Raw genomic sequence first — 20,194 nt, forward strand, 5'->3', positions numbered from 1 at the left:
TCTTTTGGCCTACATTGTTTAAGGATGCAGCTGACTACGTAATGAAGTGTGATAGGTGCCAGCACACAGGTAACATTTTATGGAAACATGCAATGCCAATGAACACCATCTTGGAGCTTGAATTGTTCGACATATGGGGTATTGATTTCATGGGACCATTCCCTCCCTCGAATGGTAAACATTATATTTTATTAACCGTCGATTATGTATCCAAGTGGGTAGAGGCAGTGGCATGCGCCGCAAGCGATGCATGGTAGTCTCCCAATTTCTGAAGAAAAACATTTTCACTCGTTTTGGAATCCCACGTGCCATAATAAGTGATGAGGGGTCTCACGTTGTCAATCATACCGTTAAGGAGCTACTGCGCAAATACAACATTCTCCACAAAGTGGCCACCGCATACCATCCGCAGACTAATGGTCAGGCCGAGATGTCCAATCGGGAGATTAAGCTGATACTCGAGAAGGTAGTAAGGCCTTCACAATTAGATTGGGTAATAAAGCTTGATGATGCGTTGTGGGCATATCGAACTGCATTTAAAACACCAATAGGTATGTCTCCATATGCGTTGGTATTTGGTAAGGCGTGTCATTTGCCTTTGGAGCTGAAATATAAGGCACTGTGGGAGGTAAAGAAGCTAAACTTTGATTTTAAGAAAGAATGAGAAGCGCGAAAAATGCAACTGGTCGAGCTAGAAGAATGAAGGATTAACGCATATGAAAATGCAAAAATTTACAAGGAGCGCATCAAGCGTTGGCATGACAAACACATATGCGGCAAGAACCTCCAGGTTGGTCAGAGGGTATTCCTATTCAACTCACGACTCCAGCTTTTCCCTGGAAAATTAAAATCGCACTGGTCCGAACCCTTCATCATTAAAGAAATATTCCAACATGGTGCGATGGAGCTGAGCACTGAAGATGGAAGCCGTACATTTAAGGTTAATGGACAGCAAGGTAAGGCATATTACGGGGGTGGTTTTCAACCAAAAAAGACCTCCGTGGATCTGAAAAACCCGGAATAAAGAAAAATGGAGTGGCCCCTGCGCTAGCAAGCAACAACATTTGGGGCGCAAGTCTTCTAGAGTATCCTTTGTTTGATTCTTGAACTCTCATTTCTTCAACATCTTAATCATCATTTATCTATCTGCCCTTTACTTATTCCTACTTCATTCTAAAAAAAATTGCGGTAAAATAATTTTGTTTTTTTAAAAATCATTTGACCCTCTCACTGTTTTTAGTGCAACATTCAAGGCACAGGATTGCCGAGGTGTTTCACGAAGAAGAAATGTATCTCACTCCGTCACTGCAATCCAAAGAAGAGAGATCGCCGCAAAGAAGGATGCATCATCAATACACAATGTAGGCGACAACGTAAATTTGAGGGTTTTATTCTTCCTTATCTTTATTTTAAAATTTGCACTATCGCTTCGCATTTTAGTTTTAAAAGATTTATCACTGCATCCTCTTTGATTACCGCAATCATTTGACATCGATAAATTTAGTGAGTTCCCGCATGCTGTTTCTTTGTCAAGTATGATTTCAATGATGAAAAACATGTTTCTATTTCTTTCGTATATACTCGAGTCAACTTAATTTTAAGATAGTCACCTCATGAAACATTTCTAGAAGTTAGGGGTTTGCTAGCTTTCTTACAAACTCTCTTTACAAAGCATTCCAGGAACATCGCATGATTTATTTCAATCTTTTGGCAATGAGGATATTGCTGCATTTTAAATTTGAGGATGCGGTATTTATTTTCGACCTTGCTATTTTGAAAAAAAAAATAGAGAATAACAACTCCACTGTCAACACAATGGGAAACCTATGTTGATAAGAATTAAGTTGTGAATGGCACTTACCCGTAGTTGGATGTCTGCATGACACACGTGGGGGCAAGCCAAAACGAAAGTAAGTCACTAGGATCAACACATAAATAAATGACCGTAACTATGCTGTCAGGTAGGTATGAGTTTAGTATGAGGAATAGCGCATTGCTCGTAGTTGGATGTCCGCATGACACACGTGGGAGCAAGCCAAAACGAAGGCAAGGCACTTGGATCAGTGCAAGGTCAGGAAAAAAAATAATAACAATGTCAAGAACTATGCAAGAATAAAATCATTTGACACCCTGGTGAAAAAAAAAGTTCTCTTTAAAATAGATCATGCGATGTCCCGGAAGTTAGTAAAGTATTTTTGAAGGTTAAGCTTACGGTCCCTAGGTCTTAGAAATATTTTAAGAGGAGACTTGAGCAAGACTTAAGGAAACTTTGGTAAGTAGGATTTGAACAAAGTATCCTTGAGAAATCTAGGAAAAGAACATTGCGATTGACTTGCTAAATGAAGTCTTTAGTTTATGCTTGAGGACAAGCGTTGTTTAAATTTGGGGGTGTGATAACGTGCAAAAATGCATGTTATCATAGTGCTAAGTTCTTAAACAATGCTGGCTTGCATTGATAAAATATGTTAAATTATATCTAAAAATCATTAAGTTTATTATATTGCGGCCGCATGCGTTCATCGCATAGAAACAGTTGATTTTTGTGTTTTTATGCAAAAAATGCATTGATGTAAGATGGAAATTACAATCGTAGAAAATCATTGGTCGAGCGCAGTATTACCGCAAGGCTTTGCGGTGATTGTGCTTGCAACATTTACTCAAGAAGAATTGCCGCAACCTAGTCAGTGCAATTTGGTAGGTACATCTGGGTGAAAGGTATAATTAATCACGATGGGACAGAAAGCTGATGACAGTCGAATCTGAATTAAGTTGACAGCCACTAACGAACAAGTACATTCAGCTTTTCGGTGACAAATATTCAGCGATCAGTCAGAAATTAAAGCCGTCCCATCTGTGCAATCATGAGAGAGAAGCTGCCTTTCACCCTAGAAGTTCTATAAATACCAAAGACATCCTTCAGAAAAACGGTTCAACAGTTTTTACGAGTTCATCGTTCTGTTCATAGTTTAGCCTCATTCTTAGATTTTCTTTCATTTTATGGCGAACGAGAAAGAAGAAGGTTGTGCCGACAGATTGTTCTAGTAAGCTTGGGAGAGCGCCGGAAGCTTTCAGAACAGAGAAAAAGCCGACGTCTGCGGAAGAAGGAATATCTTTGGAACCGAATAGAGATTGACAGTGTAAAAGCCTCGGTCAGCAAGGAATTGCTACCAGGCTCTCTACCTTTATCTTCCATTGTTATTTTGTACTCAAACTCATTCATAAAAATGGAATTTCCTTCTCTATATCTGTTCACTCTCTGTTATTTACGCATGAATAGTTAAATTTGTGAATGGGTTGAGAAGCATTTAGCTAGCACAACTGGGAATCTTCATTTTATGCGGTTATCTTGTATTATGTATGCTTCATTCGTCCATTAGAGATATCGGGAAGGTAGTCTAAGGACAGGACCTAGGTTTGATAAAGTTAGGTTAGAATCTAGGCTCGGAAGAGTCAGAATAGAATGCATAATCAAGAGATAGAAGCTTAGGAATAAGCACTATTTGCTATTAATGCATCGCATGCATCCTAGAGATAGGATATGATTGTGTGCGGTCACCTTGCCTTTATGCATCTTGCATCATCGTATAGGACAAGAGTAGAGACTTAGGAATAAGCTCTATAGACACTTTTGCATTCAACACATGCGTCCTAGACTTAGGAGCATCGCATTTGCATTGGAAAATGACTTGTTATGCATGGTTGTAGCATGATCGAATAGTTTGACGCATTCCCAGGTAACGCTAGCTAAAGACCTTCTCAACCCGTTCATCCGCATACTCAGTGCATCTATCACACAATCCGAATTTTTTTCAAATCCGCCGTATTTATTTTTTTTTCATCACCATAAACAACAATCTCAACAACTATTGATTTATTTGGTTACTGCAAATTTTTCATAAAAATTACCACCGCAACCTGTTTTCACAAGTCCCTGAGTTTGACCTTGGACTTACCAGGAAATTCAGTGGAATTTACATTTGGATTATGCTGATGAAACTTGAGTGCTCAATGCAATTTCACCATCGCATATCATCCATAATTTAACTTCATAAAATAACGCATCACCGCACCATGCGGGAGTGCTTCTTTGATTATAAAGGGTCTGGACCATCATGACTTTAATTTGTCAGGAAAGAGCCGTAGCCGCAAATTGAAAAGTAAGACCTTTTGTTTGACGTGGAGATTCTTCCTGCATAGCTGTTTGTCATGGCAACGTTTTGCTCGTTCCTTATAAATTTTGGCATTCCCATAAGCTTGCGTTCTCTACTCATCAAACTCGACCAATTGGAGATTCTATACTTCCCCTGTTGCCTTTAAGTCGAAGTTAAGCTTTTTCACCGCCCACAGCGCTTTGTGCTCCAGTTCAAGTGGTAAATGACATGTTTTACCAAACACCAATGCATACAGAGACATGCCTATAGGTGTCTTATAGGCGGTTCTGTATGCCCACAGTACATTGTCCAGCTTTGTTGCCTAATCTTTTCGTGAAGGCTTTACCACCTTCTCTAATATCAGCTTGATTTCCCGGTTGGACACTTCAGCTTGACCATTTGTCTGTAGATGATATACGATGGCCACTTTATGGAGGATGTTATATTTGAGCAGCAACTTGTTGACGATGTGATTGACAAAGTGGGAACCTTCATCACTTATTATGGCATGTGGAGTGCCAAAATGAGTGAAAATATTTTTCTTTAGAAATTTAGAGACTACTGCCGCATAGCTTGCGGCGCATGCTACCGCTTCTACCCACTTGGAAACGTAGTCGATGGCTAACAAAATATATTTGTGACCATTCGATGGAAGGAATGGTCCCATGAAATCAATGCCCCAGATGTCGAACAATTCCAGTTCTAAAATGATGTTCATGGGCATCGCATGTTTCCATGAAATATTACCCATGCGTTGGCACCGGTTACACTTCATCGCGTAGTCTTTTTCATCCTTGAATAGTGTTGTCCAATAATACCCAATTTGTAATATTTTCGCTGCTGTGTGTTGGCCTCCAAAGTGCCCTCCATATGGCGAGTCATGACATTGTGATAATATGCATTAGTGAGCAGCATCCGGTACACACAGTCGCAGAATCTGGTCTGACCCCCTCTTATAAAGATTTGGCTCATCTCAATAATATGATCTGCATTCATGTCTGAGTCTCCTCTTTTGGTGATCGGTATAATCTTTGGGAAATTGCTCGCAAACCAGATAGTTCACCATGTCTGCGTACCATGGAATTTCTTCAATCTGAAATAGTTGCTCGTTTGGGAACGTTACATTCACCTCTGACTGACTGCGGTCAACCTCTGGATTTTTTAATTTGGATAAGTGGTCCGCAACTTGGTTCTCCGTCCCTTTGCGATCAATGATTTCCATATCAAATTCGTGGAGGAGGAGAACCCATCTAATCAATCTCAACTTTGCATCTTTCTTTGTCATCAAATATTTTATCACTGAGTGGTCAGTGTGAATGCGTACTTTGGTTCCCAACAAATAAGCTCTGAATTTCTCCAATGCAAATATCACCGCAAGCAATTCTTTTTCTGTGGTGGAGTAGTTTGTTTAAGCAGGATTCAAGGTTTTACTCGCATATGCAATGGGATGTAGCATTGTTTTTCTCTTCTGCGCCAGTACTGCTCCCATCGCATAACCGTTTGCGTCACACAATAATTCAAAGGGCAGTGTTCAGTCTGGTGCGATCAACACAGGTGCAGTCGTTAATGCATTCTTCAAAATTATGAATGCGTTGAGGCATTGGTCATCGAAGTCAAACTTTCTAACTGCCTCCATCATTGCACTCAGTGGTCATGCAATTTTTGAAAAGTCTTTGACTAAACGTCTATAAAATCCAGCATGTCCCAAGAAGCTCCTGACAGCCTTTACATTTGTTGGAGGTAGGAGCTTTTCAATCGCTTCAATTTTTGCCTTGTCCACATCCAACTCGTTGATAACAGGTAGAAATGCACATTATTATAGTGCAAAATTATAAAATAATGCAGGATTGCGACAGTAAAAATATACAACATTGCGTCCAAAAGCATTAAGTTCACAACTTTGCGATCGCATGCGTCCATCGCATTAAAATAGCTAACTTATGTATTTTTGTGCAGAAAATGCGTTGGCGCAAGGCGGAAATGCGATCGAAAGAAATTAACGTCCGAGCGCATTAAGAGATTGCAACCGCAAGGCTATGTGATCATTTGCGTTCGCGAAAAACTACTTAAGAATGTGGCCGTATAGAGCCAGCGCATCAAGGTGGGCGCATCTGGGTGAAAACTTAATAAATCACGATGGGACAAAAATCTGATGACAGTCGATTCCGAATTAAGTTGACAAGCCGTTAACGACCTATTGTAGCAAGTACACTTAACTTTTCGGTGACAATTATTCAGCGCATCAGACAAAGAATTAATGTCATCCCATCAGTGCAATCATAAGAGAGAAGAAGCTTTTCATTCTGGAGTTCTATAAATACCAAAGGCCATTTTCATTGAAGGAGTTCGACCAGTTGTTACAGCCAACTCAATTTTACAGAATTTTCCTTATAGCTAGAAGTAACCTTGTTCATAGTATTCTTTTACTTAGAAGGCGGAAACGAGAGAAAGGAGATTACACCAAGAGATCGTCACGGTGAACTCGGAAGAGTGCCAGGGAGCGTCGAAATTAGAGAGAGGGCCAACTCTTACGGAAGCAAGAATATCTTTTGGGCGAAATAGAGAACATAGTGTAAAAGCCTTGGGAAGTAAGGAATTGCTACCAGGCTCTCTACCTTTATTTCCATTGTCATTTTATAATCTGAACTTATTTAGAAAATTGGAATTCGCATCTTTATATCTGTCCACTCTCTGTACATTACGCATGAGTAACTAAATCTGTCGAATGGGTTGAGAAGCACTTAGCTAGCATAACCTGGGATTTTCATTCTATGTGATTATATTGTATTATGTATGTGTCATTCATTCATTAGAGATACTTGGGAAGGTAGTCTAAGGATAGAATCTAGGCTTAAAAAAGTCAGATTAGAATCTAGGCTCGAGAGAGTCAAATTAGAACCGCATAATCAAGATATAGAAGCTTAGGAATAAGCTCTGTTTGCTATCAACGCATCGCATGCACCCTAGAGATAGGATATGATTGTATGCGATTGCCTTGTCCTTGCATGCATTGTCATCGCATAGGCAAGAAGTAGAGACTTAGGAATAGATTCTATAGACATTATCGCATTCATTGCATGCGTCCTAAAATTAGGAGCTATCGCATTTGCATTGGAAAATGATTTGTTGTTGCATGAGTGTAGCATGATCGCATAGCTTGAACGCATTCTCGGGAAACGCTAGCTAAAGACCTTCTCAACCCGTTTCTCTGCATACTCAATGTATCTGTCCCATAATTACTCTTCCTTCAAATCTGCCGCACACTTTTTATCATTAAACAACAAACCAACCCAAACTACTGATTTATTTGTTATCGCAGAGTGATCTAAAACTACCATCGCATATTGTCCTTCTTAGTCCATGTGTTCGACCCTAGGCTTACCAGGACACTCAGTAGGATTTATACTTGGGTCTTGTTGAGAAAACTTGCTTGCACAACGCATATTCCACCATCGTATACCACTCCATTATTTCATCGCGTAAAATAATGTTCCAAGTTTCTTGCGCCGTTGTCGGGGACTTCGACAATACAGTGTGCTAACGGTAATTTTTTGATTTTCTTTGCAAATTTCAAACTCTAGTGAATTAAGACCCAGAAATTGAAAGAACGTTCCAACGAAGATTGAAAAATAGCCGCCAACAACAACAACAAGAGAAAGATAACATGGCAAAACAATAGGAAATGGAGCACCAAATGAAAATAATGTCATGGCAAATCCCATCCTGTTGGCGAACGACCGCAATAGGCCCATTCGAGGCTATGCGTCGCCCAACCTCTACGATTTATCCTTAGGAATCATGAGGCCTGCTCTTGACGGATCGAGATTTGAAATGAAACTGGTGATGCTGCAGATGATCCAAACTGCCGAACAGTTTGGTGGTAGGCGTGGCGAGGATCCGCAGCCCACCTTCGGAGTTTCATCGAGATCTACAACACTTTTGTGTTCCTTAACATCTCCACTGAGGAGGTTCGACTAACTTTGTTTCCATTTTCGTTGTGTGACCAGGCACGAAAATGGGCTTATTCTCTCGAGCCAGGGGAGATTACCTCATGGGAGCAAGTAATAGAGAAGTTTATGAAAAAGTACTTCCCTCCACGGAGAATGCCAGAAGAAGGAAGTTGATCACCAATTTCGAACAGGATATTGACGAATCGCTCAGCGATGCCTGGGCGAGGTTTAAGAGCCTAGTAAGAGATTGTCCACATAACGGCTTACCAGATTGTTTGCAAATAGAGATTTTCTACCAAAGATTAAACCCCGCATCACAGACGGTTGCCAATCCGACAGCAGCTAAAGGTCTGTTGGATAAAACTTATGAGGAGGCCAAGAATATCCTTGATCGCATTTCTAAAAATCATGAAGACTAGAGAGAAAGCGATCAAAGATTGAGAATTAAAGACAGTGACACAAACAACGGGGTCATCGCATCCCTTCAAAACCATATGACTACAATGATGAGTTTGATACAGGGCATTGCAATTAATAGCACGGGAATGCAAAAAGGGCAGGTCAACGCAATTGCTCAAACGACCGCAAGTTGTGTCATCTGTGAAAATGCATATCCGATGGAAGAATGCCCAGGAAATTCGCAGTCAGTATGCTTCATAAAGAATAACCCTTATTCCAACACGTACAACCCCGGGTGGAGAAACCACCCCAATTTCGTGTGGAAAAATCAACAACAAAACTTTCATCTAGTGGCGCAAAAAGAAGGGCCACCTGGATTTTTCCCGTGAACTAACAGTCAAACGCATAATCAAGCCAGCAGTTCGCAGGAACCACAATCTTCTCCTTGGAGAGTTTGCTGAAGCAATACATTGAGAAGAATGAATCAGTGCTTCAGAATCAAGCAACGTCCATTTGCAATCTTGAAATTCAGATGGGACAGATTGCGAGCGAACTTAAGAATAGACCACAAGGAATGTTGCCAAGCTCAACTGAGCTCCCTAGCAACTCTAGGGGTACAGGAAAGGAACAATGCTTAACAGTCTCTTTGCTAAGCGAAAAAATGGCAGCGGAAGTAGGGGAGGAACCCATCACGACCAACTTGAATGCGGTGACAACCGAGGACCTGTTGACATATGATTTAGAAGAGCCCGAGAAGATGAACACAGAAGTTGCATCCACTTTCAAGCCTCTAGAACACGAAAATGAAGAAGTCCAGCTACCACCATTCCCGCAAAGATTGAAAAAGGAACAGAATGATGAAGGAAAGATCGCTGTGGTGGCAGTAACGCAAAATGCTATGATTCCGCCAATAATGTGTGACCCAGGAATTTTCACGATACCATGCTCAATTGAAGGGGGTCAACCTTGGTCAAGCACTATGAGATCTTGAGGCGAGTATAAACGTAATCCCGCTATCAATCTTCAAACGATTGAATATAGGCAAACTCATGCCCACGATGGAGACTCTCCTACTTGTGAACAGATCACGAATACATCCCGGAGGAGAGTTGAAAGATGCCGAAATCTCAATTGACAAATTCATCTTGCCGGCAGACTTCATCATTTTGGATTATAAAGCAGACGAAGATGCACCCATCATAATGGGACAACCATTCCTCTCAACCGTTCGCGCTCAAATTGATGTGCACAAAGGGGAGATTATGATGAACGTTAACGGGGAAAACCTCCAGATTAAGGCAATCAAAATCCCAAAAGACTGAGAAAAGAATGGAAAGCTGCCATGGACGTAAAAAGTCCAGATTGAAATAAGGAGTCCCTGCGTTGGCATGCGCCAGAAAATCATTAGGGGCGCAAGTGTTGTTCATTTCAGAAATTGTGTATTGCACCAAAAACCTTGTAAGGTTGATGACGTATGTGCTTTGTGATTATGATAATATGCGATACTATGTTCTAAAATGTTGTATGTGGTGATGCTTAGATGTGTTCGTGTAGTGTGTGCATGTCATAAGTTTTCTTGCATTGGAACCAAGTATAATTCCAATGCAAGTTTCTCAGAGTGATATGAGGTCGAACACGGGGATTGCGGTGATTAATGCGATACAAATGTGATATATGCGACCGGAAAGCAAAATAATAATGAATTGTGTTAAGAAAAGTAAAATATGGTTAAAAGTAAAATACGGTAATAAAATGCGACGATAAATAAAAAGCGATGATAAATAGATTTCAGAGATAAAATAAGATGCGATAATAAAATAAGATGCGGTGATAAATAAAGTGCGATAATAAAATGCGGTGATAAAATAAGATGCGGTGATAAAGAAAATTTAGTAACAAAGTAGAATGCAGTAACAAATAAATAAATAAACAAGTAAATAAACAAATTGAGGACTAGCTGTGAAGATGTGCAAGTATCTGATGGTATGCAGTGGCAAGTCTTGTGAAATGCGTCAGAAAGAGAATGGGTTAGGGGAAAGAACATTGCAAGTTCGTAAATCCTATTGAGGACGCAACTAAGGTTTCGCTTTCCCTTGGCTTACACCTCTCAGTGATTGGTCGCGTTCCCATATGTTTATGGTGAATCAGGGATGAACGTTATGAACGCAAGGTTGTTTCCATCTCTAGAAATACTTCTCGCTTTAGTTAACACATTCTTCCAACCTTCTTTCGAGAGGTGGAATAACATCTTCACTTCTGCTCTCACAGATGAAGATACCATTGAGCATGCGTTAGCTAAACTCGGCTAATTTCTTCAACAAGGATTAACTTACTCGCTTAATCCTTTCCCCTTACCCTGGGGAATTAGTTACACATGGTGAAGGAAATGGATAATGAATGTATGGTGAAGAACAGAGAAATGACGATGAATATGATAATGATACTAAAATCTAAAGATAAGCGTTTGTTACAGATAATGATTGAAAGATTAGAGATGAACACAGTTCATGAATAGAAAGTAAGAACAAATAAGGAAAGCGTGTCAATGTCTTGACATGGATCCATATCGGAGAAGATTTACTTGCTGACGTGTAGGAGGAATGTGGTGGAGAACTTCTTTCTCAGGCTTGTTTTCCAGGTAGAAGTGATCTTTGCACAGAGCTTCTCTTCAGGAATGGGAATGAATTACTTGCTCCAAAGACTTCCCTTCCAGTCTTGTCTCATCTTTCTCCCCGGATTTTCTCTAAGTTGTCTCTTCAGACCAACCTCCTTTCTTTGAATTTGATGAAGCTATTTATAGACCTTGGCACCTCCGGCGTCAGTGGTCCCACTCTGAAAAGCTTCTTTTTCCTGCCATGGCTTAGTGTAGATGTCCATTCTGCTCCACGTTCAATTTATCAGATCGTACAACAGAAAAGCTGTACAATTTCAGAAGTCCTTGCGAATGCATCGCTCTTTTCATCTACGATCGATCGCAGCATGCGGTGCAATTGCGTTGATCCTTTTATCGATTACCGCATGCGGTGCTAATGCGTTAATCTTTTCGTCCACGATCGATCGTCACATGCTCTGCAATTGTGTTGATCTTTTTTTATTCAGGATCGATTGCCGCATGCGGTGCGAATGTGTTGTTCTTTTTCGTCTTCGAGCGATTGTTGCATGCGGTGACCTGTTTTCTGTAAAACAAAGACTTGGACATTCCATTTTGCCATCGCAATGGTGTTAGCGGGTGTGCTTACGACACTTTAAAACTTTTGCGTTTCTAAGACAATTTCTATACGATCGACGCAACTTTTTCCTTCTAGGCTCGGGAGAGTCAAATTAGAACCGCATAATCAAGATATAGAAGCTTAGAAATAAGCTCTGTTTACTATCAACACATCGCATGCACCCTAGAGATAGGATATGATTGTATGCAGTCGCCTTGTCCTTGCATGCATCGTCATCGCATAGGCAAGAAGTAGAGACTTAGGAATAAGTTCTATAGATATTATCGCATTCATCGCATGCGTCCTAAAATTAGGAGCTATTGCATTTGCATTGGAAAATGATTTGTTGTCGCATGAGTGTAGCATGATCACATAACTTGAACGCATTCTCGGGAAACGCTAGCTAAAGGCCTTCTCAACCCGTTCCTCCGCATATTCAGTGTATCTTTCGCATTATTACTCTTCCCTTAAATCTACCACATACTTTTTATACATTAAACAATAAACCAACCAAACCATTGATTTATTTGTTACCGCAAATTGATCTAAAATTACCATCGCATATTGTCTTCTTTAATCCTTGTGTTTGACCCTGGGCTTACCAGGAAACTCAGTATGATTTATACTTGGGTCTTGCTGAGAAAACTTGCTTGCACAACGCATATTCCACCATCGCATACCATTCCATTATTTCATCGCATAAAATAACGCATCACCCATCCCTAGAGACCTTGTGCCCAAGTACAATGCCTTCCTTCACAACATTTCTCGCAATTAAGCACGAGGTTCGTCTTCTCATATATTTTTAACATCTTCTCCAAGTTGTTAAGACAGACTTCATACGTTTGCCCATACACAGAGAAGTCGTCCATGAATATTTCTATAGAGTCTTCGAGATATTCCGAAAAGATTACCATTATACACCTTTGGAAGTACTTGGCGCATTGTAGAGTCCGAACGGCATGCGTCGAAACGAAAATGTTCCATACAGGTAGGTCAATGTGATTTTTTTTTTAATCTTCGGGAGCAATCATGATCTGGTTATAACCGGCATACCCATCCAACAAGCAGTAGAAGTCATTTCCAGCTAGGTGATCCAGCATTTGGTCGATGAAAGGCAGAGGAAAATGATCATTCTTTGTTGTCGCATTTAATTTGCGGTAGTCCATGTAAATCTGCCATCCGGTGATGGTTCTTTGCGGTATCAGTTCGTTATTTGCATTAGGGACTATCGTCATCCCTCCTTTCTTCGGCACGCATTGCACGGGGTTGACACATGTGCTGTCGGCTATTGGATAGATAATGCCTACGTCTAACCACTTGATTATCTCCTTCTTTACGACCTCCTTCATCGCAGGGTTAAGTCTGCGCTGTTGTTCGATCGATCCTTTGTGATTCTCTTTTAGACAAATCCTATGCATACAGTATGCGAGGCTAATTCCTCTAATGTTTGCAAGCGTCCAGCCAATTGCTTTTACATACTTTCTCAGAATGCTTAGAAGCGCATTTTCTTGGTCTTTATTAAGTGTAGAGGAAATGATTACCGGTAGCTTTTCATTCTGCCCCAAAAATGCACACTTCAGGTGGTTAGGAAGGGTCTTCAGCTCTATTTTTTGTGGTTGTTCTAAGGACGGTTTTTTTGTTTTTCTTTCTTTATTCACTGTCGGCTTAACTTCTTGGGATGCGATCACCTCATCTTCTTTGGTTGTTTTTTCTGTGATCGCATTGCATGATACAATGGATGCGATCGCATCCTCATCTTCATTTTCATCGTCAGGCTTCTCTTTGTCGGATTCATTAAGGTCTTCTTCATCAGGATATTTCATGGATCGGATAATGTCAAACCTGAACTTCTTTCCATTCACACTCAACATGATCTCTCCTTTATGCACATCAATTTGGGCACTACCAGTAGATAAAAACGGTCGTCCTTGGATGATGGGCACATCCTTGTATGCTTCATAGTCCAGGATGATGAAGTTTGCTAGTAATATAAATTTGTCGATTGTAACTAGAACATCCTTCACCTTCCCCTCTAGATGCACAAGAGATCAATCCACTAATTGAAGAGTCACCGTCGTGGGCACAAGTTACCCCACATTCAGCTGCTTGAAAATTGACAGGGGCATCAAGTTAATGATGGACCCGAGATCGCATAGCGCTTGACCAATGTATAATCCTCCAATAGAGCAAGGTATAGTGAAACTCCCAGGGTCACGCATTTTCGGTGGGATTATAGATTTTGAACTCTACGTTAAAGCCACTGTTGCGAACTTACCAGTGCCTCTCTTCTTTGTCACCATATCCTTTAGGAACTTCACACATGTAGGCATCTCCTCAATTGCTTCAGATAACGGAATATTAATGTGCAACTGTTTTAACATATTTATGAAGCGTTGATACTGTACCTCGTCCTTTTTCTTCTTTTTGAGTCTCTAAGGGAATGGTGACAGCTGTATTCTCACGGTCCCTTGTTCTTTCGGCTCCGAGGTGGACACAATCTCTGGTTCCATCGCCTCTTTTTCTTCTGTTTCTCCTCGAGTCAACGCAATCTCTGGTTCCAGCGTAATTGGAGCACTCCAGCTAGGCTTCTTCTTCTCCCCTGCCACAGTCTTTCTGCTCCACAACGTCAGTACCCCCTAGGTTGCGTTGGAGTTCCATTGAACTCGACAGGGCCCCTTGCAGTCTATTCTTGAGTTCGCCCGCAATCTGGCCTATTTGAATTTCCAAGTTGCAGATAGACGTCGCTTGGTTTTGAAGCACTGTTTTATTCTTTTCAATATATATTGCTTCAACAAACTTTCCAAAGAGGAAGATTACGGCACCTGCGAACTGCTGGCTTGATTTTGTGGTTAACCATTGGTTCGCGAGAAAAATCCGGGTGGCCTTTCTTTTTGCGTCACTAATTGAAAATTTTCCTGTTGATTTTTCTAGGCGAAATTGGGGTGGTTTCTCCACACAGGGTTGTACATGTTAAAAAATGGATTGTTCTTCACTAAACAGACTGACAGTGGGTTTTGCGGGCATTCTTCTATTGGATGTCCTTCACCGCAAGTAGCACAACTTGCGGTTATCTGGTTGATTGCATTCACTTGCCCACTATGCGTTGCTAGGCTATTGATTGCGATTTCTTATATCAAGTTTATCATCACAGTCATTTAACTCTGAAGGGATGCGATGGCCCCATTGTTCGCGTCACTATTCTTGATTCTCAATCTTTGATCGCTTTCTCTCCAGTCTTCATGATTTTTAGAAATGCGATCAAGGATATTCTTGGCCTCATCATAAGTTTTATCCAGCAGACCTCCAGCTGTTGCCGCATTGGCAGCGGTCTGCGATGCAGAGTTTAATCCGTGATAAAAAAAAAATCTCCATTTGTAAGCAGTCTGGTAAGCCGTTATGCGAGCAATCTCTTACCAGCCTCTTAGACCTCGCCCAAGCATCGCTGAGCGATTCGTCAATATCCTGTTTGAAATTGGTGACCAACTTCCTTTTTCTGGCATTCTCCATCAGAGGGAAGTACTTCTTCATAAACTTCTCTACTACTTACTCCCATAAGGTAATTTCCCTTGGCTCGAGAGAATAAGCCCATTTTCGTGCCTGGTCACACAACCAAAATGGAAACAAAGTTAGTCGAACCTCTTCAGTGGAGATGTTGGGGAACACAAAAGTGTTGCAGATCTCGATGAAACTTCGGAGGTGGGTGTGCGGATCTTTGCCACGCCTACCATCAAACTGTTTGGCAGTTTGGATCATCTGCAGCATCACCGGTTTCATTTCGAATCTCGATCCATCAAAAGCAGGCCTCATGATTCCTGGGGAGAAATATTAGACGTTGGCCGACGCATACTCCCCAATGGGCCTATTGCCGTCGTTCGCCAATAGGAAAGGATTCGCCATGACATTATTTTCATTTGGTGCTCTATTCCCTAGTTGTTCCGCCATGTTATCTTTCTCTTGTTGATGTCGTTGGCGGCTGTCTCTCAATCTTCGTCGGAACGTTCTTTCAATCTTTGTGTTGTAATTCGCCAGAGATTGAAAGCTGCAAAGAAAATAAAAAAAGTACCGTTAGCACACTGTATTGCCGAAGTCCCCAGCAACAACACCAAAAACTTGATGCGTTATTTTATGCGATGAAATAATGGAGTGGTATGCGATGGTGGAATATGCGTTGTGCAAGAAAGTTTTCTCAACAAGACCCAAGTATAAATCCTACTGAGTTTCCTGGTAAGCCCAGGGTCGAGCACAGGGACTAAGGAAGACAATATGTGATGGTAATTTTAGATCACTTTGCGGTAACAAATAAATCAGTGGTTCGGTTGGTTTATTGTTTAATGTATAAAAAGTATGCGGCGGATTTGAGGGAAGAGTAATAATGCGATAGATACACTGAGTATGTGAAGGAACAGGTTGAGAAGATCTTTAGCTGGCGTTTCCCGAGAATGCATTCAAGCTACACTTATACGACAACAAATCATTTTCCAAGGCAAATGCGATAGCTTAGGACGCATGTGATGAATGCGATAATGTCTATAGAACTTATTCCTAAGTCTCTACTTCTTGCCTATGCGTTGATGATGCATGCAAGGACAAGGCGACCGCATACAATCATATCCTATCTCTGGGGTGCATGTGATGCATTCATAGCAAACAGAGCTTATTCCTAAGCTTCTATCTCTTGATTATGCGATTCTAATCTGACTCTCCCGATCCTAGATTCTAATCTGACTTTTCCAAGCCTAGATTCTATCCTTAGACTACCCTCCCAAGTATCCCTAATGGACAAAAGACACACACATAATACAAGATAATCGCATAGAATGAAGATCCGAGGTTATGCTAGCTAAGTGCTTCTCAACCCATTCGACAGATTTAGCTACTCATGCGTAATGTACAGAGAGTGGACAGATATAAAGATGCAAATTTCATTTTTATAAATAAGTTCAGATTACAAAATGACAATGGAAATAAGGGTTGAGAGTCTGGTAGCAATTCCTTGCTTCCCAAGGCTTTTACACTGTGTTCTCTATTCCGCCCAAAAGATGTTCTTGCTTCCGCAAGAGTTGGCCCTCTCTCTGATTTCGACGCTCCCCGGCACTCTTCCGAGTTCACCATGACGATCTCCCGGTGTAATCTCCCTTCTCTCGCTTCCGCCTTCTAAGTAAAAGAAAAACTATGAACAAGGCTACTTCTATCTATAAGGAAAATTCTGTAAAACGGAGCTAACTGTAACAACTGTCGAACTCCTTCAGTGAAGATGGCCTTTGGTATTTATAGAGCTCCAGAATGAAAAGCTTCTTCTCTCTTATGATTGCATTGATAGGATGGCATTAGTTCTCTGTTTGATGCGTCGAATAATTGTCACCGAAAAGTTGAGTGTACATGCTACAGTAGGTCGTTAACGGCTTGTCAACTTAATTCGAAATTGACCGTCATTAGCTTTCTGTCCCATCGTGATTTATTAAGCTTTCACCCAGATGCGCCCACCTTGATACGCTGGCGGCCACCTTCTTGAGCAGATTTTCGCGAGCGCAAATGATCGCATAGCCTTGCGATCGCAATCTCTTAATGCGCTCGGACATTAATTTCTTTGGATCGCATTTCCGCCTTGCGCCAACACATTTTCTTAACAAAAATACATAAGTTAGTTGTTTTAATGCGATGGACGCATGCGATCGCAATGTTGTGAACTTAATGCTTTTGGACGCAATGTTGTATATTTTTACCATCGCATTCATGCATTGTTTTATAATTTTGCGTTGTAATAACGTGCATTTCTGCCCGTTATCAAGTTTTATCAATCAAATAGAGATGTTCTCAATTCTAGTAAGTCAGTGAAATACATAGGAAACATTCATACACAACTCATCACCTCAAACTTAGATTCCTCTCTAGCCACACTAGTTCATGGAGATCCCCTGCTAGTCAGGGTGTATAGGTTTAGGGTTTCGAAACCTTGTTTCACAAACTTATACAATTCAAGAAAGCATTTCACACATTTCTCATTACATTATCAAATTCAACGACCACAGGTATATTTATGAACCATCGCCCTCAATCACCATATCCTGTGGTGTAAAACCACATTTCTAGAAATCATCACAACATTCTATCCTTGGAACATACATTTCATTATACATTCTTTATCAATTCTATTATTAAAACCATGCTTGAACGACCCAAAGTTCAATCACATTTCAACATCCAAGTCATAAGAAATTCACGATAATCAGAAATCATTTATCAAACATATTTAAAATGTGGTTTTTATAAAAGAGGTGAGCTTTTAACTCAAATCACACCATACTACAGTACCACATATAGATTTTATATAGAATACTTGAAAATAAACCACTCACAGTCACAGGCACGAATTCCTTGGCTTATAAGCCTTCCCGATCTCAATTTGACCTGAAATAAGATTCCAAGGTTACTAGACACTTCCAAGAAGTCAAAATAATCATAAATAACCCTCAACAATTCCTTAAAACCAATTGAATTCATTTTAAACCCTAAGCCCTCACATTTTTCTCTTTATAAGCCCATTTTTCTCAAATATCCAATATGACCCAAAAATCACTTTATAATCCAAAATTATTCATTTTTAGGGTCAAAATATCAAGAAAATCCTATTTGGGCTTCAAAAATTTCCATCAACACCAAAAATGCTTAAAAAAAAAGGGTAATTGGACACCAAAAATGGATGTGGGCTCTAGCTGTAGGTGTGGGCGCCCAAGGCTAGCCGTGTGCATGGGGCGCGCGCTAAGGGACGCTGGGCATGACAACATGCACGCGGGCATGAGGCAGATGGGCAATGTAAGGCGTGCAAGGCGGTGCAGGTAGGCAAGGCAAGTGTACGTGCAGGTGGGTGGTGTTGGGCGTTAAGCACGCGTGGGGCTGGGGCGTGACTGGGGGTGCCTGGCTGTTGACTTTTCCTAGTGAATTTCCTAGAGAAACCTAATTTTTCAAAGCTTCAAAACATCATTTCCAATCAAATAAACTTCAAATATCATGAAATTCAAGAGGAGCCTCTTAACTAGCTTACAAAAATTTTGAGCACCAAAATCTTCCTCTAAGTGCATTGAAAACTCCTTCAAAACAGCAAGCTCAGATTCACCCAATTTTCAGACAACCTCTATTTCCTTCAAGTTTTCTCAACTTTTTTTTTTATCTCAAATCACTCCGACATTCCTAGGGTGTCTTATACACTCGATCAGCTTTCATTTGGTTCAAAAATCACAAAAATTGCACGAGTAGATTGGAAGAATTAGCGTTAAAAAAATACCCTTCACAAGCTGCCAAAAACTGCCTTTTCCTCATCCAATCAATTTGAGTCAACCAGCTGCTTACTTGTCCTACTACATGGATTCTTATCACTTTTACTTATCCTTTTCATCCCTAATTATGTTTATCAAGTTAAATTTAATTTATAAATTTAGGAAATTAATTGAAAAATATTTTTCAATCCTAGCACTCCTCCTCCTTACCCTCGACCTACTTGTTTCTCCCACCAAATTTTATTCCTTCTTTCTTTTTAACACTTAGTCAATCACATCTCATATTCAATAGCTAATTTCCCAATCATGATAAATTACTCCAACAATCAATAATGTTGCTAAGTTACTAAATAAATAAAAAGATACTTGCATTGTAAAGTAATTTCCAACTACTAACTTCAATGTTTAACAACGAAATATGTTTATGTCATTTAATCCAAATGACTCATTTAGGTAAATTCTAAACTCACTTATTTGAGTTAATTCTAAGTATAAACAAGAGGAAAAAGAACAAGGGCTTAATAAAATAATCAACTATTATATCAAATAACTAATTAATACAAGGTTTTAGGGTATAAATCCCAACAAAACGATGTGATAATGACTTGAAGCGGTCCGGTAGTTTCAATTTTTGTTTTAGGTAACTTCCATATCGTTCCAAGTTTTAATTTTCATCAATATTTTGATGGATTTTTACTCTAAGACTAGTTTTGAAACATTTTTGAAATTTCAATGATAAAACCAAAGGTAGAATTTAGCCTCTAAATTTATAACATGGAAAAACAATGTAAAAATAAAAATGCTTACAAAACGAAGATTGTCCTTCGTGAGAGTTGAGATAAAGAAAATCACCAGTGTCGTCTAAATCAAAAAAAAAAATTGAAATAAATATTATCTAACACATGACAAAACTTAGTACACACGATGTTACAACATTTCCAGAAACATCATAAATAAACTTAAAAAACTAAAACTAGATCATAACACAAAGTTTGATAAGCCAGTTCAGTGCAATACCACCTACATCTGGGGGGCAGTGTACCCATGGAAAGATATATTCATTAATATAAAGTAAAACAATTATAACAATGTATTTATCTGTAAATAAATGACAATTAAAGTGACATTTAAATAGCTCAACTTAGAGAATGATCACTTAGACTCCCCAAGTATGAGACTCCCTCTCAATAAAACTTAAGCTCCCCCTA

Source organism: Benincasa hispida, chromosome 12 (genome assembly GCF_009727055.1).
Source record: "Benincasa hispida cultivar B227 chromosome 12, ASM972705v1, whole genome shotgun sequence".
NCBI classification, from domain to species: domain Eukaryota; kingdom Viridiplantae; phylum Streptophyta; class Magnoliopsida; order Cucurbitales; family Cucurbitaceae; genus Benincasa; species Benincasa hispida.